This window comes from Hylobates moloch, unplaced genomic scaffold, assembly GCF_009828535.3.
Source record: "Hylobates moloch isolate HMO894 unplaced genomic scaffold, HMol_V3 SCAFFOLD_15, whole genome shotgun sequence".
Classification (NCBI taxonomy): Eukaryota; Metazoa; Chordata; class Mammalia; order Primates; family Hylobatidae; genus Hylobates; species Hylobates moloch.
The window spans coordinates 19,526,323-19,550,740 of NW_026652290.1; the positions used below are offsets into that span (position 1 = coordinate 19,526,323).

A 24,418-nucleotide genomic window follows, 5' to 3' on the forward strand; every position below is an offset into this window, starting at 1 on the left:
CAAGATCCAGTTTCCAAGTCATTTCTAGATAACTCCTTGTGAATCTACTCTGCAGGCTTCATCCTATCAGTCAGTCAGTACTTTTTGCTGAACTTCTCCCAATTTGGAAGCACCTAAAAAGTATTAAATTAAGGGCCGGGTGCAGTGGCTCACGCTTGTAATCCCAGCACTTTGGGAGGCCGAGGCAGGTGGATCACGAGGTCAGGAGATCGAGACCACGGTGAAACCCCGTCTCTACTAAAAAAAAAAAAAATACAAAATATTAGCCGGGCGTTGTGGCGTGTGCCTGTAGTCCCAGCTACTCGGAGAGGCTGAGGCAGGAGAATGGCATGAACCCGGGAGGCGGAGCTTGCAGTGAGCCGAGATTGCGCCTCTGCATTCCAGCCTGGGCGACAGAGCAAGACTCCGTCTCAAAAAAAAAAAAAAAAAAAAAAGTATTAAATTAAGTGAAATAATGTAAGTTAAAAGTGTTTGGAGAAATATTCATTGAATATACATTAAGTACTCAAGCATATTGCTAGAAAGTTTCTCATTTCTTGTTTCTTTGTTCTCATTGTATCTTAGTGTAATTTTTTCATTTTTTTATATTATTAGGACAAAGCATTTTTCTAATGTTTGTTTAGTCATATAGTCTTTCCTACCCTCCTTTCCTAGCTTGGTGTAGGTTTTCTCATTCAGCTATCAATAGTTCTTAAATATTATCCTACAATACTTTAATACTTAAACTACATTTTCAGGGATCATCTCTTGTGATTTCCATTAAGGCCTCTGAAATCCACTTTCTACCACAGCATGTTGGAACTTTCTAGTAGTCTGAAAATGCTCAGAATGACATCAAGTTGAAGAAGCAGAGAGGGGTGCTAAGCAACAAAAAACATCCTGCTCCAAGCATTTAAAGCTCTTGTATGCTCTCAGTTGACTGTTTATTGAGATCTTTTCTTGTATCAGGATGCTGAAAGTAGCTTCTGGAGAAAGTGCAGAGGTAGTCTCATTACATCTAGCCAAAGGAGTTAGGCACATTGAAAACACATCAAAAAATGGTTTTATTATTGTATGTTACTTTTTGTGCCATAAAATATTAACCACAGAAGAAAACATATCGTATCCCTTGGGGGCAATGAACTATTTGTGGTTAAAGTGGTAGCAGGTAATAAAAATAAAAATATACATTTTTAAAAATTTTATCTTGTCACTATCACTATGAAAGCAGCTTAGAATAATTATTTTCTAACACACATACACACACACACACACACACACACACACACGAGAATGATGCTTCAGAAAGTGACACTGGTTGGTACATCTTTGGAGAAAGAAAACAATAAATGGTAATATTCTATTAATTTTTCTGAATTTTAAAACTACAATATTTGTATTTCAGCTTGATTTCTTGCCTTTGTTAATTTTCATGAGTTTATTAATTATGTTTATTTGAATGATTGAAATTTTAAGCAATCATATGCTTTATTATCCTGGATTCCTTAGTGATAAATGAGAAATTAAATTTGCTTTGAAATGTAAAGTGTTTGAGGCCATTGGAATCTAATTAACCTAATACTAAATTTAATCTCACCTTATTTTAAACTTTAGCTTAGTGTTGTCAGTATGGCATTCAATAAGATATAAATGTAGTAAATAATAATAATAATAAATAAATGGGGCAATGGATTCATTGTTGATAGTAATAATATTACTTTAAAAGTGTGAAGGAGAAATATAAACCATAGAAATTATTAACATTTGTTCAACAGCATTCCAGATATTTTTATCAATGGACAGATAGATGTACAAAGATTGGTAGATAAATAAAACATATTTAAGTATTTTATGATAGTTTTAGTTAATATCAAGTTTTACATGAATGTAAGAGGAGAAAATGAACCTAAAATGGAAGAGAAAATATTGCAGAACTTAAAGTCAATAGTTCTTTAAGACATAATAATTCTTTGACAGTAATTGCTCTGAGCTAATCATGTTACGGGATCCTTGGGGTGTCATTTCCCCAGCCGAAAATCTCTGTGGCCAGTTGGGCCTTTGCACGAGTTTTGCTCTGCCCGCTGATTTCGTTCCACCCACTTGGCCTGGAAGGCTGCACTTGGCTTGCGTCACTGGCCTGGATCCCATGCCTGCCATGGGCGAGCCAGGCGTGGAGTGGTGAGGGGTGTGTGAGCTGGCATGCGGTCTGGCATGCCGCCTACAGTGCGGGCTCCTTGTGGGGCTGCCGCGGGGCCAGGCATACCATAAGCAGCTGCCACAGCTGACACCAGGGAATCCGGTGGTGCCCAGAATCTTGGAGATGCCAGGAACTGCTGAGCCCTAAAGAGGGTGTCACAGCCTTGGTTCAGGTATCTCCCAGGTCTGGGCTCCCTGAAGAGCCACAGCTCTTCTTTGTTTGTTTCTTTCTTTCCTTCCTTCCTTCCTTCCTTCCTTCCTTCCTTCCTTCCTTCCTTCCTTCCTTCCTTCCTTCCTTCCTTCCTTCCTTCCTTCCTTCCTTCCTTCCTTCCTTCCTTTTTTCTCTCTCTCTCTCTCTCCCTCCTTCCCTCTCGCCCTCTCTCTCTCTCTCTCCCGCCTCACTCCCTCCCTCACCCTCCCCCATCCTCATCCTGAACATGGCACGGCTATAGGTCCTGTGGACTGCAGTGTTCATACTGTCCCGTCTTCGACTTTTACTGAGTCCAGTGCTTTCATGGGCCTCAGAGGGAAGGAAGTGTGTGCCGATTGGTCCATTCGCAGCAACGGACTGGCCCAGAAAAAGCACCACCAGCTTCCACTCCAGCCCACGGGACCTATAGCCCCGCCATGTCAGGATGAGGGTGGCACAGCTGGCTGCCTCGGGGACATGGGGCACAGAGGATGCAGGGCACATGGGGTCCCGTGGCTGCCTCTGCTCCTCCTGCAGCCACTCCTGCCACCACTGGCTACGCTTCCCCACTTCTCTACTGCAGCTGCTGTGTTGCCCACTCCAGACAGCCCACTGCTACCATCAGTAATGAGGGTAGAGGCCAAGTGTGGTGGCTCATGCCTGTAATCCCGGCACTTTGGGAGGCTGAGGTGGGCGGACTCCTGAGGTCAGGAGTTCGAGAACAGCCTGGCCTACATGGCTAAACCCTGTCTTTACTAAAAATACAAAAATTAGCCAGGCGTGGTGGCATGTGCCTGTAATGTCAGCTACTTGGGAGGCTGAGGCAGGAGAATTACTGGAACCTAAGAGGCAGAGGCTGCAGTGAGCCAAGACTCCAGTCTGGGCGACAGAGCGAGACTGTCAAAATAAATAAATAAATAAATAAAAATAAAATAAGAAAATAATGAGAGTAGATAGGGTCATGAAATATCTCAAAGATTTGAAGGAATCATTGTAGTTTATCTTTTCACCAAATGTTTCCAACATTTCCAGTATTATCACTATTTCCAATAATTCCAATATTAACTTCCTGCTATAAAAGAACAGACAACATGTGTATTGATACTTTCTTTTACTTCCCTTCCTCCAAAATTCTGATTTTATATGTTTATTATTTTTTACACTTTTAAAGTGCTGTAACTGTATTTTCCACAGTTATAGGGCTTTAATTTGTCACCTAAATGATTATCTTTCACCAGACTTCCTCTTTCCTCCATTTCAGACCTCTTAGCATTGATATTTGTGAATCTGTCTGTCACACAATAAATGCACAGCAAGTATTCTTTTCCCTTTTTCTTCCTACCACTAGTGTAAAGTTTTGCTCCATTACAGTTCAGCTTTCTTTTTTTTGTTTGTTTGCTTTTTCGAGCTAACCTTTACTCTCCCAATGCTTTCTCTGTGAGTCACTACTACAGGCTAAAAAATGTTGTTGGTATTTGTATCTCTATGAATATATTGTGAGGAATCATTAGAATTCTTTCTTCTCTGTGTCACATATAAAATTTGCATGCACAACAAAAGCACAGATCATTGCTATTTATTTGTTGCTGATATAAAATGCATTTCAAAGAGGTGGGGGGTGGAAATCTAAATTGAGATGATTTAAAAAGAGAGTTCACTTCCCAGGCAACATACCAGAAAGATCATTTCACTGCAACATAAAAGTGACTGATAGTGTTACAGCAATATATGATCTAAACTATCTTCATCTTTGCAAGGTCCATATTAATATTATTAGTAAACATTTGGAATTTATATTATGCTTGATAAACTAAAGCATCATAAAAATAAAACACATAGCTGATATTCATTTTAGAAATGAATAAAAGTAATAAAAGTAATGAAATATAGAAGATTCTGGAAGACACATTTTTGCATAGTTTAGAATTATTTTATCTTAGAGCAATGCTTTTGCAAGACAAATTTTATCCACACAGAAGTGGCATCTCTTTGAACAATTGTTATACCTCTCAATTCCAATTTTAGCAACATCAATAATAACAAAGACAAGTAACATATATTTCTATTGCTTTTGGAACACATCAACTTTTAATAATTGTGATTTTTACCAAGTGTGATGATGCTCATCTTTGCGAAAACCTCACCAAGCAAATGAGCTGCAGGAGTTCAAATTATAATAATAATTAAAAAAATTAAAGACCAAATAAGAAGTCTCATAATAATTTATGTCATAATCTAAGAAATTTATTTCTAGTTAGAGATGCAGAAGCCGAAGGAAGAGGCAAAGTCGAAACAAAATTCATACACAAAGGGAAGATAAGACACAATCACATGCACACACCACACCCAATGATATTTTTAGTTTACACCTGAAAGAAAAAAATCACTTATATATTTTTCTAATATCTCTTATCTTAAACACACACAACATGATAATAATATCAACAGTAAATCAAGTAAATCACATTGTGTTTTGTATATTTAAAATATCAAAACATCTTAGGTATATAAAGGCATCTAACATTAATAGTAGTACTAGGTTACAAATTTTCTTAACTGCTCTTCTTGGAAAACTTTAGTATTTTTGATGCCTTTAAAGCTTTTGGAGTTCTGCATTTCTGCTATTAGTCCTATTAATGTCCTTTTCTGAAACTACCTTTGTAAAAATTATGCTACTTAACTGGCCATCCAGTAGCAGCCACTGTTTGTTTTATTAAATGTTAACACTTATTATTCATTCCTAAAATGAAAAAAAAAATCACACACATTTTAGAAACAGCTTATAACTAAATATTAATCCATATCAAATAAGTTTGTGAATATTGTTAAAGTTTTCATTGTGATGATCTAACTTTCAGTTGACAATCTTAAAGCCTACTTTTAAAATATTTTCTCAACAAATATGACTATTTTGCCTTTTAAAGCATAGTGAAATAACACAATGACATTAAGATGTTAAAATAGTATAACATACACTCTTGTGTAAGGTAATATTGTACTGGCAGAATAATTTAAATATTGAAACCTTTAAATTTCTAGTATTATGAAAATATTTTTTCTTAAATTTAAGTCATGGAGCCATGCCCCTCTCTGCTGTAATTAGATATTAGGAAGAAGTAAGTTATTAAGAAATTCCATCTTTATTGTGATGGCTCTGAGTCAAAGTCACATGGTGAGCTAGCCCTACTCTGAATCACAAGATTCCTTAGAAAAGCCACTGTCAGTCAAGGGATGTTGATGCTGTAAAGCAGTGGTTCCCAACCTTTTTGGATCCAGAGATTGGTTTCATGGAAGACATTTTTTCCATGGACTGGGGTGGGAGGATGGTTTCAGGATGATTCAAGCACATTACATTTATTATGCACTTTATTTCTATTACTACTACACTGTAAAATATAATGAAATAATTATACAACTCATCCTAATGCAGAATGAGTAGGAGCCCTGAGTTGTTTTCCTGCAACTAGACAGTCCCATCTGGACGCGATGGAAGACAGTGACAGATCATCAGGAATTAAATTCTCATAGGGAGCACACAACCTAGATTCCTCACGCGTGCAGTTCACAACAGGGTTTGTGCTCCTATAAGAATCTAAAGTCTCTGCTGGTCTGACAGGAGGCAGAGCTCAGGCAGTAATGCAAGCAATGGGGAGCCACTGTAAACATAGATGAAACTTTGGCCAGGCCCTGTAACCCATTCCTGTAATCCCAGCACTTTGGGAGGCTGAGGTGGGTGGATTGCTTGAGCCCAGGAGTTCAAGACTAGCCTGGGAAACACGGTGAAACCCTGTCTTTACCAAAAAATACAAAAAATAGCCAGGTATGGTGGTGCACACCTGTAGTCCCAGCTACTTGGGAGGCTGAGGTGGAAGAATCTCTTGAACCCAGGAGGCAGAGGTTGCAGTGAGCTGAGATCCTGCCACTGCACTCCAGCCTGGGCAACAGTTTGAGACCCTTCCTCAAAAAAAAAAAAAAAAAAAAGAAAGGAAGAAAGAAAGAGAGAAAGAGAGAAGAGAAAAAGAATTTAAGATCTCCCGCTGTACCTCCTCTGTCTGCCTGCTCCTAACCAGGGTTGAGGAGCCTTTGTTAAGGATGGTTTAAGAGCCACCAGGAATCTTTGGCATTTTCTGCATGTAAATGATCCAAGTAACAAACAAGGGAAGATCAGCAGAGCCAAGGCACCTAGACCTTATCACAGCTATTGTGTCTGAGAAAGAACATCAACTTATGACAGTCTTTTACCTTGGGACTTCCTGTGGGTCTGACTAGAAGTAAAGTGCCACGTATGTTATTGTTTTTTTTCTTTCATACTTCCTATCAAATGCCTAATATTCCAAAAAGTAACTAGATTGAACTATGGGGCTAGTGTTTGTAAACTAAACTCACCTAGAAGCCATTCTGTAATCAAGATCACATTCAGGAGTTATCAGTTATAAATATCAACATACATCATTTTGATTGAACAGCTGTCCTTCCTGTGAAGCACAACATAATTAACCTTGATATCACAATTATAAATGGTTTGATATTATTTGTTGAAAATATAAAGTAACATTTTAACTTTGGCTATCAAATACAGACTCTATATTGAATGCCCTTTAAGTGTTTATATGCTGAAAAAGTGTTCTGACAGCTTTTCTTATTTCATACAATTTTACTTTTCTTATCTGAACACTTTTGATTTTGCCACATTTTAACCCACAACAGGATACTCAGGAAGGTAGAAAAACGTGATTTGTCTTGTGGGGTTTCAGCCTTTTTCCCTTATGTTTCCACAGCACTTTATAAAACAGTGTGGCTTCAATTTCTTATATTCTAGCTATTTTCTCTAATATCTGATTTTATATCATTGGCTTGAGGTCTGGTTTGTTTTGCTTTTTTCTTATTCATTATCCTAGAATCTAGCTGGGAAACCAGCCTGGGAAACATAATGAAACCCTGCCTCTACCAAAAAAATACCAAAAATAGCCGGGCTTGGTGGTGCACACCTATAGTCCCAGCTACTTGGGAGGCTGAGGTGGAAGAATCTCATGAACCTAGGAGCTAACTCAGTACACAGCTAATATTGGCTCTCAAAAATATATGAAGACCAAATAAATTAGTTCAGCAAGATCCTGAAAAGTTTAACTCATACTTGAATAAGGCACACTCAAACCATCACTGACAAACAAACTTATGAAATTAATTAATGAAGTATGGGGCACAGGCCTAATTTATATACCACCAGCAATTTCCTTTCATCAATAGCTATAAAAATCATTTTGTTGGTCATTTTTCTGAGATTCCTTCAAATATAAATTTCTAAAATAGAAGAATGGACATAAAGACGTAGCATGCAGGTGAACATTTGTTAGAGCGGCAGGCTAGTAAACATGCCTGCTCATAATTAATGCATCTATTTTATATTTTATCTCCCCGGCATCTCCAAAACCCATATTCTACATTTTTGTTTTGCCTTTTATAGATATCTTTTAAACGAGGGAGATCATGTCTTATTTTGCATTATTTTCTCTTGCATAATAAAGTTACATCTTATTATTGGCATTTTATTTTCCCCTGGGTGAGTCATTGAAAATGGTAAAGCAAGTGAGACCAAGAAGCAGGTGCATTTCTTACATTATTCTGCAGTGTACTTTCCATATGCCCAAGCTTTTGTGTTCAACTTGATAGGAATTAAATATGCTTTATTTCCTTTGAGGAATAAAGTTCTCTTGACAAGCACCTCCAACCAGAGAAGGAAACACTGTATGAGAATAAATGTCAGGATTTTTACTTTTGCTTCCTTTGGAAATCTTGTCTCCACAAGGGCAAAAACATAATTCTGAGGAAACATCAAGAAGAATGATATTTTACTTGGCCCTATGAACTCAGAGCAGATATATGTTGATCTTCAGTATTTGTTTGCACATAATGTTTTTAAATATAATGAGAAATACAGATTCTCCTTATTCTAAAATATTCCACTGTCCATCAAGAGGCAATTTGTGTGTATTTATTGCTGCAGACCAAAAGCAGAATATTTTCAAGACATCGTTACTTTGAAATTTGACATCTAAATTTTTCCATCTGTGAAATGGGTAAATATATACTCCCCTTATAAGGCGTTTGTGAAGGCTATTTGAGAAACTACTTGTTAATTGAATGTGATATGCAGATGAAAAATGCTTGAATCAGTTCTTCAATAAGAAAAATTGTCCTGTCAATGTTAACCTCATAATTTCACCCTTTTTCATTTTTTAATTTATTTATTTTTCCCCTTTCCTCAGGAAACTGAAAAGTATGAGTGAGACAGCACTAAGCCTCTCAATTATAATCTTTAAGGTGGAAGAAAACCCCTGCTAGTGTGGAGCTGCCAGGTGTCAAGGTGGTCCATTAGGACAATGAGCTGAAATGAAACTAACGATCGAGACTTCGTTCACCGGCTGTGATGATGTAATCAACGGCAAAAATAAGCACCAGCTTCCTAGTGTTAATTTTCCTCATGGGACAGGATGGGACACAATCCTCAGGATTGTGGTGGCATGCAGTGCAGGTGAGAGAAGTCTTCCCACTGCCCAGGAACACTAAACAAAAGGCTCCTGTTGTTTTAAGGACCCAGGATGCCAGAGTGAGGAAGAGGGACAGGGAAGGGAAGACGTAGGAGCAGAGGAACACTGAATGAGAGTGGCTGAAAGCCAAGAACTCTTTATGGAGGTCTCAGTGGAGACACTTGGGCTAAGAATGCAGATCTGCATAACAGCAGTGTTCACCAGGGAGGGGCCTGAGTCCTTAACTGTAACTCCCTCCAGAACTTGCTAATGCACTGGCTGTGTACCATGTCTGGTGTGGGAAGGGCAAAGTTTCTCCTGTAAGATTTGCCAGGCAAAGGCTTATAATTGTGAAGGGACAGGCATAAAAAATCACACAAAGGATTTTGCCTACAGCTGGACTCCTCAGTTGCTTTTGTGGATGTAAAATTGGAAAATAACTCACCCATGTTAGGGAGAAAAGTATATAATAGAGAAAAGCTCCTTGCCATTTTAAATTACAAAGTAGACATAAGTGACCTTCGTAAGAAATGAACATGTCTGGTATTGGGCAATAGCTAAAGAGGCTATAGCGTATCTGCATGATGATATATTAAATAGTAGCTGTAAACGGTGTTTTGAAGAAATATTTAACAGTGAGAGAAAATATTTGTAGTGCTTGAGGTCAAGAACGTAGAGGAGCACATTTTATATTGAGTGAGGTGCCAATTTATGGAGTGTGTGTGTATGCCAACTTACAAAAGGGTATCTAATGTGTAAATTAGCTATTATGGACAAATAGATTACAAAAAAATGTAATTCTATAAAATTTGACAAATTCTCAATGAGCATGCATAACTATTATAATATTAAATATATTATTATACAAGTAACTAAAATAAAGACATGCTGTCTGGGCAAAGGGGGAGGGTCTGTCAGAGCCAGCTCTGGGGCACTCGTTACTACTCTCAGCACAGATTGGGCAGGGGAAAGAAAAAGAATTCCCAGAGATAGAAAGGAAAGTTCATTGTTACCTCTCACTCTGTGAAGCTTATGTTTGCTACTTTGCTGGGCTTTTAGCTTGTCCTTTTCTTTTTTGAAAATATATCTATCATGCTTCAAACAATAATTTAGTAAACCCAATGTGAATGAATTGATACCACAAATAGTATGTGTGTGGGGACCTAAGAGAAGAAAACATTCATTGAGATAAGAAGTGGGATTATGACTGTTAGGGATGAACCTCTTCTTTACTCCCTCCTCATATCTTCCTGGGCTCTATACTGCCTTTGTTCCTTAACTATGTGTCTTAGTACATTTGGGTTGCTATAACAAAATACCATCAACTAGTTAGCTTATAAACAGAAATTTATTTCTTATAGTTCTGGAAGTTGGCACATCTAAGATCAAGGCACTAGCAGATTCAGCATCTGGTGAGGGCTTTTTCCTGTTTCACAGGTGGCTCTTTCTCACTATGTCCTCACCTAGCAGAAAGGGACAACTCTGCTCTCTTCAGCCCCTTATAAGGGCACTAATTCCATTCACGAGGTCTCCATCCTCATGATCTCACCACTTCCCACAGGATCCACACCCCCTAATACTCTCACCACGGGAATTAAGATTTTAAAATACCAATTTTGGGAGAGCAAACATTCAGACCATAGCACCATGTGTGCCCAGCTAGGTTGCCACCTGTTGTTCTGACTGCACACCTGAAGAGCTGGTTCACACTGTGTATCTCTCTGCAAATGTCACCTCTGCCATTTCAGCTGTAATACATGTTACTGACAAGCAAAGGGACTGGAGAAAATTACTGCATTTTTCCTATTTTATATCTTCTTGACAAATTTAAACCTCCCCAAACAGCACAATCCTTTCAGAATTCTCAGTTACTTTTTGATTTTATAGAGATTTGTTTTAGAGGATTAAGGACTCTTCACCTTGGCCTCTCCTCTTTTTAATCGCTGGTCTTGATTCTGACATTTAAACTTTATTTTCCTCAAGAAATTCTAAGGCTGAATTACTGCCATTTAGCAAAGTAAGAGAAGCAGATCCTGAAATAACAGAGGTGAACAAAGCAAGTTCTTTTCCTGAAGAATTGATATAGAAGTAAAGCCATTGTTTCATTCCAGAATGATTCTTTCTGTTCAGAGCTGTTTCCTTCCCATTCAGAATAATCAAAGCAGAAGCAAGTAGATTTCAGATCTACTGGAAAGGTCAGCCTATAATCACTGAGCAAGTCAATCAAGAAAACACATTTACCTCGAAATGAATATAAGTTTTCTAAAAATTTTGTGTGTAATGAATGTAGACAACTGTGTACTAATGGACAATGACCAGAAGGTGGAATGTTTTCATTTTTTTTTTTAAATCGACTTTAACCTTATTAGTGATTGTCTTTTCAATTCAAATACATATACAATAATGAAAATTTTAACATTTTAATAGCCTTATATGCACATCTCAGGAAATTCATGCCCACCTTCAAGATGTTTTAATGGAAGAGGCCATCTCATGAACATAAACCATAAAAAAGAATCCCAAGCTATCAAGATAGATGTAGGTGGAATGTAATGTTTTCAGTCAAAGGAATTAGAGGATTTATTTACAAACATGAAGTAAACAATCTGTGTTCTCAGATTTATCTTGACCCTCATTATTGGCTGTAGACTGTGGTAGGACATATTTGAAGCAACCTTCCATTGTGGGTTGAGGCATCCCTTCCTTTGGAAAATCACACAGGACCCAGGAGGGAGACTGACAGAGATCAGAGTCTGCCCATGTGCCTTGAATCCACTTTAAGCCAAGAGAGAAGAATCTTTCTCAACTTCCCTTGTATGTGATTAAGCCTATTTACTTAGATAAAATATGAGATGGAATTTAGAGGGCAAAAGTCACCCATCAATTGTTTAGTTTCTTAGCTTCCTAATTCATTTTTCGCTAGAGGATGAGCAACTTCAAATCCTGGATCTAGCACTTACTAGCAGTGCGACATGGGCAAACTTTTAATGATTCTGGCCATCAGTTTCTTCATCTATAAATTACGGCTACCACTCATTCTTCCCTCATAGGGTTGTTGGAAAGACTAAATGAATTAACACATGAAAGTGGGCCTGATACATGCTGAGCACTGGTTATGTGTTTATATTCCATCATTCTCTTTCTCTCTTTAGCTAATTCAACAATTGGGATTCTGAGCACTTCTTTGCTCAGAGAAATGATTAATAATTTCAAAATTTCAAAATGTCAAGCTAATTTTATAAACCAAGTCACTGAAATTTTGCATTTAACTTGGGTCTCGTCTTTGGTCAACAGAAATAATGTGATATCATGGTATGCTGTAGATTTATTGAAATGCAGAGCAATTGCTTCTCTGATCACCCACAGATCACATTTAAAATAATTAATCATGCATTACAACAAATTGGTTAATTTGGAAAATTTTATTTTATGAGTTTCTAGTTCATTATTTTTATTATTATTGCTTTATTATAATTTATCTCAGATACATAAAGTCACATGGTGCTCTGGTAGCCACAGTCTGGATAAGGATAAGGTTTATCCCTCATTTTATTATTTATTATTTCTGCCTCTATCCCCTATCTGCTTTGCTCCTCTCTGTTGTAGAGACTGTATTTCACTCAGCTCTAATATCCAACTGGTCTGCTTTTCCTCCTCCCCTTCCCCTGGTCTGTTTTTTAATACAGGGAACTGACCTTCCATGAATGAAATTCCCATGCTGTAATACTCTTTGGCATCCAGTTAGGCTGGGTAGATAGGAGGCACTGATGGGAGAATGGAAGAAAGGAGGAGAGGAAAAAGCCAGGTGATTCTCCTCTGGTCTCTCTTTCAACAGAGTCTTTAACTGTGACACCAGTGCCTGCTAGGCAGTCCCACATTCCAAAGTATGAGCTCCCCCTAAATATCCCACACCCCACCCCCAGTGGCTCAGCCAGGGCCAGCTTCATGGGCTGGAGACCTGTAAAGTCATAGTTGCACAGAGCCTCATGCATAAAAGGGCCCCATGCTTGCTTAATGCTCTGCTATCGCCATCTTGAAATTCTTAATGATTTTGGACAAGGGCTCACGCATTTTCATTTTGCACTCAGCCCTGTAAGTTATGTAGCCAGTCTTGGTTCCAGCACTGGTCAAGGAACCCCTTTCACATTTCTAGCTTTCCAGGTTTCACATTCACCTATAAATAGCAAAGCCTGTAATTTTATTTTCTGCTACTGTAATACCAGTCTATTAACTTGACAAATGAAAGGAGCAGCTAACTTTCATTTTTTTACTATCTTTAACAATTTATATTATATGTTCCTTGAAAGGGCATGTTAAAATAGCATTTATCTATAGAACTATCTGGTTCTGAAATGGTAGGGAGTGAAGTAAGGAAGACTGTCTTTGATTATTTTTGTTTGTTCAATATTGATTTAATTTTTTATGTTTTTCTTTTATCAATTTTAGCATTTTATATTTTTCCAATAATGCATCTCTTCTAAGGTTTCAAATTCATTGATGTTTATATTATCTTTATGTTACCATGATATATCAAGATTATCATATCATATTATATCCTATATACTATATTATTATCATAATTATATAATAATTATATTTTCTTCTAATCTGTATATTCATTAAATATTTAATCTGTTGTAGTAAATTCTTTCTTGCTACTCTGCATTTACTTTTTTGCTCATCTTACAGCTTAAGTTGCACAAATATTTTTCTCAGAGTTTCAGCTGTATATCAAACTTCTTAAATTAAATTACTTTCATTTTATAGATTATTTCACTAAATATTTCCTCTTCAATGAAGAATTATTTAATATATATTTTTTAACATGTGGAACTTTTTAGCTATAAAATATTTGTCTTTTAATTTGTTGGCTTCTAATATCACTGCATTATGGTAAATATCTTTATTTTTCTTTAGTCTACAATTGACCATTAAACAACACAGTTTCGAACTGCATAGGTCCACTTATATGCAGATGTTTTCAATAAATATATTGGTAAAATTTATGGAGATTTATGAAAATTTGAAAAAACTCATAGATGTGCTGTATTGCCTAAAATATCAAAAAATAAGAAAAAGATATGTCATTAATCCATTAAAATTTATGTAGATCTTAGTCTATTTATGTGTTACTTGGGTGTTTATGTTACTGGTGAGGCCTCCATTCAACAGTAAGCTATTAATAGTTAAGTTTTAGAGGAGTCAAATTTATATGTAGATTTTCAACTGTGTGGAGGATCAACACCCCAACCCTTGTGTTGTTTAAGGGTTAACTGTGTGTGTATATACATATGTATGTATATATATACACATACACACATACATACACATATGTATATATGTACACACACATATATACACAATATCCATTTCTTTCATCAATATCCATTTATTTCTCACCTTTTTCTCTACATACTGAAATCCCAACCTCACCAAAACTATTTTTTTCTGCTCTTTTCCTAGTTCGGGGACATTGTTTATTTAAACCACTAAAAGATTTGTAGACTTATTTATTCAATGTGATCGTCTATATCTTGTTTCTTCCTGGATCTGGTTTCTATTTCTGTTTGAGTACTTCCTCCAAGAGTGTTTTCAAAGGAAAGTTTGCATAGTAAATTTTATAAAGTCTCATATGCCTGAGAATAATATTTTGCCCTCATATTTAAATTATAGTTTTACTGGATTAAAAGCATGTTCAAATTTCTCTTCTGTCAACACATAAATATTATTGCATTGCTATCTGGTATGCAGTGTAGCTGTTGAGAAACCTAATTTTTAATCTAATAGTTGTAGTTTCTAAGGCTGTCTACACTATTCTTTCTTGCAGCTTTTAAGATGGTCTCTGTATTGAATGATCTCAAATATTATAATAGTGTATACAAATGTGTTCTCTTACCTTTCTGTTTAATATTATATAGGCATTTTTCATATTTTTTAAATGAAAACATTATTTAGATATTGTTTCAAATATTTCCTTATCTGTTAATCTGTCAAAAAACACTTAACATAGTTTCCATATCTTGGGTATTGTAAATAAATGGCAAAATGATCATGGGAGTACAGATATACCTTTGAGATATTCATTTCACTTCTTTGGATTTATACTGCTTAATAGGATTGTTGTACCACATGGTTCAATTTTCACTTTTTTAAGAAAACTGCCTACTGTTTTCCATAATGGTTTGTTTTTTCTCTACACTTTGACCAATACTTGTTATCTCTGGTCTTTTTGATATAGCCATACTAACAGGTGTGAGGTGATATCTTGTGGTTTTGATTTGCATTTCCGTGATGATTAGTGATATTGAATACCCTTTAGTATACCTGTTGGCCATTTTTAAGTCTTTGATGGAAAAATATCTCATGAGATTCTTTGCTACTTTTTATTTGGGTTACTTGGTTTTGTGTGCTATTGAGTTTTATGAGATGCCTGTAGATTTTGGATTTAACCTTTTAACAGATACATGCTTTGCAAATATTTTCTCCCATTTTGTAGATAACCATTCCATTTTATTGACTTTTTTTTTTTTTTTGCTGTGTAAAAACTTTTTAGTTTGATGTAGCCTCACTTGTTTTTTGTGTATTTGTTTGTTTTGTTTTGCTTTTTTGTGTTATTTTTGCCTGTGATTTTGGTGTTATATCCAAAATAATCACTACCAAGACCCATGTCAAGGAGATTTTCTCCTATGTTTTCTTTCACGATTTTTGTTTGTTTGTTTCAGGCCTTATCTTTAAGTCTTTTATCCATGTTGAGTTAATTTTTGTGTATGGTTTAAGATAAGGGCACGCTTTCATTCTCCTGCATATGGATATTCAGTTTCTCCAACACCATTTATTAAAGAGACTATCTTTTCCTCACAGTGTATTCTTGTTACCCTTGCCGAAAATTAGTTGGCTGTACATGTGTAGATTTATTTCTAGACTCGATATTCTGTTGCATTGGCTTAATGTGTCTGTTTTTATGGCAATACCGTAGGGTTTTGATTACTATAGCTTTGTAATATACTTTTAAATCAGGATGTGTAATGCCTCTAGTTTGTTCGTATTTCTTAAGCTTGTCTCTTTTGTCATTCCATACACATGCTAGGATTGTTTTCTCTATTTCTGTAAAAATTATCATCGGAATTTTGATAGAATTGTCATTGAAACTATAGATTGTTTTGTGTACTGTGGACATTTGTACAATATTAATTATTCCAATCTCTGTATAGAACTTTCAGTCCTATGTTGAATAAAAGTGGTGAGAGTGGGAACCATCGCCTTTTCCAGATCTTAGAGGCATAGCTTTCAATTTTTCAAAATTGAGGATAATGTTACTGTGGGCTTTTCATGTATGGTCTTTATTATGTTGAGGTGCATTCCCTAATTCGTTGAGAATTTTTCATGAAAGCATGATGAATTTTGTCAAATGTTTTTTCTGCATCTACTGAGATGATCATATGTGTTTTGTCCTTTATTCTCTTAATTTGGTATCACATTTATAGATTTGGGTATGTTGACACATCCTTGTATTCCAGGAATAAATCCCACTTGATCATAGTGAATGATCCCTTTAATAAGCTGTTGAATTTGTTTTGCTAGTATTTTGTTGAGGATTTTTGGATTTTTGCATCTTTGTTCAACGGGGCTATTGGCCTGTAGTTGTCTTTTCTTGTAGTGTTCTTGTCTGGCTTATTGCCCTCATAAAAGGAGTTTGGAATTGTTCTCTTCCTTTCTTTCATTTTTTTTTTGGAACAGTTTGAAAAAATATTGGTGTTAATTCTTCTTTAAATATTTGGTAGAATTCACCTGCAAAGCCATCTGATCCTGGGCTTTTCTTTGTTAAGAGATTTTTGATTACTGTTTCAGTCTCCTTATTCATTATTGGTTTGTTCAGATTTTCTGTCTTCATGAGTCAGCCTTGTATATGCATAGTTTTATATCTAGTCCGGTTGTATATTTCTAGAATTTTGTACATTTTCTTCTAGGTTATGTGATTTATTGGCATACAGTCATTCACAGTAGTCTCTTACCATCCTTTCATTGTATTTCTGTGGTATCAGTTGTAATGACTCCACTTTTATTTATAATTTTATAAATAAAATTATATCGTTGGGATATCAGTGATAAAATTATATCCTTGGGATAACATTGATTTTTAGCTTTATTGTATACATGGAGAAATGGCAATGACTCCTCTCTGTTTTTCTCTTGGTTAGCCTAGATAAAACTTGATTACTTTTGCTCATTTTTTCAAAAGAAACCTCAGTTTCATTGATCTTTTCTTTTTTTTTTTTTTTTTGAGATGGAGTCTCGCTCTGTCGCCCAGGCTGGAGTTCAGTGGCGCAATGTCGGCTCACTGCAAGCTCCGCCTCCCGGGTTCTCGCCATTCTCCTGCGTCAGCCTCTCCGAGTAGCTGGGACTACAGGCGCCCACCACCACGCCCGGCTAATTTTTTTGTATTTGTCCATCTAGTCTTTCTTTATTTCTGTGTAAACGTTGTTATTTGCTTCCTTCTGCTAACTTTGGGCTCAGTTTTGTTCTTATTTTTCTAGTTCCTTGAGGTATAAAGTTAGATTGTTTATTTGAGATTCTTTTTCTAAATGTAGGCATTTACCATTATAAACTTCTGTCTTTGAACTGCTTGTGCTGCATCCCACAGGTGTTGGTATGCTGCATGTTCTTTCGTTTTCATTTTCTCAATATATCTTAACATTTCCCTTTGTTTTCTTTATTTATCTGTTGTTTGCTCAAGAGCGTGCTAATTTCCACATACTTGTGAATTTTTCAGTTTTTCTCCTTTTACTGATTTCTAGTTTCTTATCATTGTGGTCAGGAAGGTTACTTGATATTACTTCAATCTTATTTTATTTTATTTATTAATTTTTTTTTGAGACACAGTCTCACTCTGTCACCAGGCTGGGGTCCAGTGGCGTGATCTTGGCTCACTGCAACCTCCGCCTCCCGGGTTCAAGTGATTCTCCTGCGTCAACCTGAGTAGCTGGGACTATAGGCATGTGCCACCACACCCAGCTAATTTTGTCTTTTTAGTAGAGATGAGGTTTGACCACGTTGGCCAGGATTGTCTCGATATCTTGACCTCGTGATCTGCCCACCTCGGCATCTCAAAGTGCTGGGATTACAGGTGCGAGCCACCACACCCAGCCTATTATTTATTTCTTGAGACAGAGTCTCACTCTGTCACCCAGGCTGGAGTGCAGTGGTAAGATCTCAGCTCACTGCAACCTCCATCTCCCAGGTACAAGTGATTCTCCTGCCTCAGCCTCCCAAGTAGCTGGGATTACAGAGACCTGTCACCTGGCTATTTTTTTTGTATTTTTAGTAGAGATGGGGTTTCACCATGTTGGCCAGGCTGGTCTCAAACTCCTGACCTCAGGTGATCCACCCACCTTGGCCTCCCAAAGTGTTGGAGTTACAGGCGTGAGCCACCACGCCTGGCTTATTTTAAATTTGTAAAGCCTTGCTTTGTGGCCTAATTTTTTTCTTTATTATATTTTAGTTCTTTATTTAATATTTTATATTGGTCACACCAGTGTCTCTAATTGGTTCTTTATGCAGCTTGTATGTCTGCTACCAAGTCTATCCCGTATCTGTGAGAATATATTACTGTGCTTGGTGTAAGTTCAAACTTCATGTGATCCACCGTTAGTTTTTTTCTGACAGGTTGTTCATTCTCTCATTTTCTGTCATGGATCTCAAGTTCCCACATGCTTTGTTATATCTTCCTGTTGTTTCTTATTCCCTTGGGATATCAGTGGTTTTTTTTTTTTTTTTTTTTTTTTTTTAGCTTTATCATGTACATAGAGAAATAGCAAAAGCTATGGTCTGCACTATGCCTGGCAAGTTAAGTTTAGAGAGTCTTTGGGGCAAGACATCAGGGCCAAAAATCTCTGGTGCTCCCACATGGTCTCAACTTCATTCCCATCAGATGGACTTGTTTATTAGGGAAGAGTATTGCTTGCACTCTAGGCTCTCCTATTTTCCAAGTGCTCCTTTTATGACAGCATTTTTAGGCCTCTGGGGTTGGGCTAAGGGAAGGAAAGATCACTTACAAGCAGTCTGCCTTGTTCTCCCTCAGTTAGACAGCACTAGTTTATGCTGTCAATTCCTTTTTTTTTTTTTTTCAGTTGGTATTGGTGTTTTCCTGCCAGACAGGACCCAAGAAAGCAGGGATATATCCAAACTGCATTGGAGGAAAGATATGAGCATATCAGAAACCTCTTCTGCAGCCTATTCTCTCATTTGGGTCTTGGACTTGCTCCACCTTGCGTCCCCATTTTCTTCTCTTAAGAGGATGCTACCAACTTCGTGCTCCTCAAAGGTCTGTCAGAGTTGTGACTTATGTTCTGGGTTCCATCAATCTCTTTCTAGCTTCTGTGGTATATCCAAGGTTAGATTCATCAGCAGTTTAAATGAAACCATGATCTTTTTTCCTATTTTATTTAGAAATGCAGAAATTATGTTCATGGAGTATATAGATAACATTTGGTAATGTGTCATATTCACTTCCTAGCAACCTACACATATATTAATGTAGACTAGAGCTCTAGAGTTGAAGTGACAACATATTTGTTTTTAAATGAGATCCAGACTTGTGTTGAAAGTTGAGTAATTGTGTGATATCAGTCAGTTGTTTTATTTTTCTCCTTTTTTTATAATTCTATTTTATAATTTAGAATCTATTCAGCTAAAATTTGAAAGCTGTATTGAATTGTTGGTGGTAAATTATGGATAGTAGCTCAGTGATTGTGCCTGGTAGCAGAGCAGAGTATACTAAGACATCCTGACATGCTAAAAATAACTAATATTTGTTTAGCATTTTACAAAGCATTATCTTAAGTGACTGATTAAACAAAACTGTAAAACAAGCCTTATTATAATTCTCATTTTATGGATGAGGAAACCAGAGCTGAGGAAGGCTCTCTGACGTTTTCAAAATCATTCAGCCAAGAATGAAAGTCAGGTAGATAGTACAAAGAAAATCACAAAGCCTGAGACATCTCAAATGCAAGGATAAGCAGGCACTAATACCAAGAATGCTAAGTAGTAAGCCAAGCCAGCAAAATCAAGCAAATGCAAGGAATCGGTGTCTACTTATGGATGCAAAACAAGAGACTGATGAGGGAGATGTATATTCTTTTAATCTGAAAGAACTATAATGGTCTCACTACCAGAATTTAGCCCCAGTTACACATCTGTAAAATGGAAGAAAAAGAACTAGAAAGTTTAAGACAACAAATTCTCAGTTTAAACTTATCTTAGTGGGGAAGAGGATGATGGAGTGGGATTGGAACTCAAGTGCTTTTTTCACAAGCTTCCAGAGAGGAAAATGTTTTGGTTACTACATATATTCTTAAAATATGTCAAAATAATGGTCATCTCCTTCTGTTCATACCTCTCCCATCTCGGTTTTTCTGTTTCTCTTTTTGACTATTTGTTTCTTTGTATTTCTTATCTTCTTCTTCCCCACCTCTGTAGCTCAGCAATTTCTGTGTATAGATGTATAGATTTCTATACATAGATTATCTGACATTCTATGTAATGATGTACACAGATGTATATCTCCTATTTGCCTCTGTCTCGTATCTCATTTTCCTTTTCTGTCTCCCTCCACTCCGGCATCTGGATCATAACAATCATGCAATGATACATCAGGACCCTCGACCTCACAACATTTTGTCTACCATATGCTTAAAAGAAGGGAAGCTTCATAGAGTTTGGGTATTTAAGTCGAAAATTTTGCCTTTTTCTTTCTAAGATTAATATATTTTATCACTTTAACAGATTTTTATCTATGAGATTCTGAATGTAAGTAATCAAAGTGGACATCGGTGTCTTCTTTCTCCTGAGTTTAACAGAAAATGATATATATGAGTTGTTCTGGGTCTTATAAACATCTTACACATGGTTCAATAATTGTCCTTCCATATGTAGCTTACTAAATCCTTTGAAATTTATTTTCTCTGAAATCAACAGGTATTAAAGTGATCATTTTTTAAACATCTATTAAGATAATCATCTTTTCAAAAATTTAATCTTGAGCATAATGGCTCATGTTAAACTATTATTTCATTCTTAAGATAAAGCCTACCTGATACTATTTATAAATATCATATTTAAAAGTTTTGTTCTGTATTTGTAAATTAGATTACTCTATGGATTTTTCTTTATGTGCACCGCTTGTTTAGATTTGATTTCAGATTTGCTTTAGCCTTGAGGAATAAGTTGAGCAATTTTTTTTCTTTCATTTTGGTTTTTCGTAATTGCATTTCTAACATAGGTACTATCGCTTTCTTCAAGTTTTGGAAAAAACTCATCTGCAAACTGTCTAGAACTGACATCTATTTTAGAAGTACTTCACTTTTTGATTTTTTTTCAAATTCTATAGGTATTAGTTTATTTAGGTATTTTAATTTTCCTTGGACAAATTTTGTTCACGTATATTGTTTTAATATATTAGTTTCATTTAAATTTCAAATTTAATGGCATAAATTTGCTTGTAGCATTTTATTTTTATAACTATTCTCTCTTTATAGTTATATATTTCTTCTCATTTCCAATTTTGTGGTTTGTTTGTTTAGTGTGGTCTTCTTTGATGTTTCTTGATCAGATTTCCTCAAGGCTTGTATATTCAATAGATCTTATAAAATAACTGTGTTTATATTAACCAAGTCTATATTTTTGGTATTATATTGTTTCTTACTTTTATAATTGTTATTTCTATTTAAAATTTATTTTGTTGTTTTCTAAGTTCATAAATTGAAATCCAGTTGATATATTTTTAATATTCATTTTATATTATACATGTTTAAGGCTGTACCTTTTCTCTGAGTGACATTCTGGAGGCTGCCAGGTATAAATATGTAGTAATCTCATTGCCATTCATTTTCAAGTACTTTCTAATTTTCATATCATTTTTTCTTGCTTAATCAAGAGGGAATTTTTCTTGGGTCAACCAAGAAAAATATAGTAGCATGTCTGTTTTCACATGCGTAAGGGGGGTGTGTGTGTGTCTGTGTGTGTGTGTGCGTGTGTGTGGGGTGGAGTCACATTCTTTGTTGCAAAGTTTGAATTTATTCTATAATTGTCAGAAACATAGCCTACATGTTTTTGCCTTGGGAAAATTATTGAATGTTACTTTCATGCTCACTATGTAATCTGATTTATCAAATGGTCTAGATTTGTTTGAATACAAACTTATTTCTGTATTTCTTGATACAAATTATGTTTATAATATCTATCTATGACTACATGTTGGTTAATTGCTTTATTACAATTCCTCTATAATTTGTTTTAAAATACATTTTCTTTTAGTTTCAGAGATAAGTGAATTTAAAAGATCCCATTATAACGGTGGATTTGTCAATTCCCCTTGTGTAATTTCAAGTTTTTTGTTATTTGTTTTTAATTTAATGTATTGCAACAATATCATATTAGGCCCAGAAAGAATTGTCATTACTATATGTGCTGATAAAGTAAAACTTTGGTAAATTCTACATAACATCTGACATCTACTTTGACTTCCAATATTGCAGACAGTGTTAAAATTCTCTGTATCACTATTAGGTCCATAATATTATTGTTGTTGTTATTATTATTGCCATTTCACAGAAAAGAGACAAGGTGTAAAGAATGAACACATAGTGGTACTTTCAGCTAGCAAGCAAGGAAGCCACCCAGGGAGCTGCCCTGAACTCAAACCTACACAGACAGCTCCAGAGCCATTCTCCATCACCGCCAAACTCATCAGTACCATTCATGTTTTGTTTTGTTCCTTGAATTCTATTTTTTCTTTATTTTTACAGTGTTGTCTGACCTATATGTACTCATTCTTTGTTTTAAACCACTTAGTGCCAATTCATTTTAAGTTTAATGGTTAACACCGTATAGCTAAGTTTTTTTAGAGAATTTGATAGTCTTCAATAAAGATCATTTACACACATTTTAATTATGGATATTTTGACTTAATAATGTTATTTTACTTTCCTACTTATTATATATATATTTTTTTTCTTTCTTTCTTTCTTCCTTCCTTTCTTTCTTTCTTTCTTTCTTTCTTTTTTTTTTTTTTTGAGAAAGAGTCTTGCTCTGTCGCCCAGGCTGGAGGGCAGTGGCATGATTGGCTCACTGCAAGCTCCGCCTCCCAGGTTCACGCCATTCTCCTGCCTCAGCCTCCCGAGTAGCTGGGACTACAGGTGCCCGCCACCACGCTCAGCTAATTTTTTGTCTTTTTAGTAGAGACGGGGTTTCACCCTGTTAGCCAGGATGGTATTGATCTCCTGACCTCATGATCCGCCCACCTTGGCCTCCCAAAGTGCTGGGATTACAGGTGTAAGTCACCAAGCCTGGCCCCTACTTATTATATTTTTATTGATTCTTTTAATTTTTTCTTCACTTTTTTTGTGAATTTTATATTATTCACATCTAATTTTTTTATGCCTTAATTTTCTTGAAATACATCCATCTTTTCTCTTAAGATTTTATCTTGTGCTTTCCTGAAAATTTAAAGAAAACCAGTTTCATTTCATCTGAAATAATACAAAAAAATTAAAAGTTACCCCATCACAGATAGTAGGGAAATATTGAGCCAAAATATAACTTTAATATTTAAATTATCAATAATTCGTGCCTAATTTAAAAGATACCTTTTTCACCAAGGTTTCTTGCATATTAAATTTAGTTTTGACTTTGTTCCTGTTCTTCTAGTTTAAAAATTTTAATGATTTGTGCATGCCAAACATTTTTACTTTTTATTATGAAGTTCACTTATCTTTCTGCCTATGTAATTGTTGGATAATTTTTTCACGTTAAAAGCTCGAACTTTTACAAATTTATATGTTACTATATCTCCATGAAAATTTTGTGTAAGATTAGAATATTCAATATAATAACCTCATTTAGCTGAATACAATTTTATTTTTTTCATTTCTTTGATTACTGTTTCTCTTCTACCTGCCTTATTATGTTCTGAGATTCCTATTACATGAATGCTGGATTTCTTATGTTAGTCTTCCACGTTTCTCATACTAAGAGAACCACTTTGTTATCCTTATTCATTTTTTTAATTCCAGGAAAATAATACTGAGCTGATCATATAATAGCTACATTTTCAAATTGTTGCTTAATTTTTCCATGGCATAATTATTCCTGCCTTTTATCTTGAAGCAATCCATTTTTCATTTGTGAATCCTGGCTCTAGGTCATAGATAAATATTTTTAGTGCTACAAACTGGAGGCTTTCTAGATTTTCACTGGTTTCTTTGAAGAAATCTTATTTGTAAGGGAATATTTCTACTTCATTTTCCCAACTGACCTCATCTAACTTGATATATAATTTTATATATCAAGCAATTTTTGCTTGTTTGCTTTCATTTTATATTTTCTATATATTATGATATATGTCATATATACATCACATACATAGTCATATATAAAGGATTTTGGAATTATGAAAACTGAGCTGACTTTCAGATTGTGTGAGCTTTTGCTCCTTTCACGTACAGATTACAGACATGTTCTGAAAAAA

The 24,418-nt window shown here is 35.5% G+C and overlaps 1 long non-coding RNA gene across 1 annotated transcript; it reads left to right on the forward strand.

Moving 5' to 3' along the window:
• The first annotated feature begins 8,669 nt into the window (after positions 1 to 8,669).
• Positions 8,670 to 22,840, forward strand: LOC131381338 (uncharacterized). Its single transcript, XR_009210020.1, has 2 exons — positions 8,670 to 8,897; positions 22,504 to 22,840. It is a non-coding gene; the product is annotated as an uncharacterized LOC131381338 (long non-coding RNA).
• The last annotated feature ends 1,578 nt before the right edge of the window (positions 22,841 to 24,418 follow it).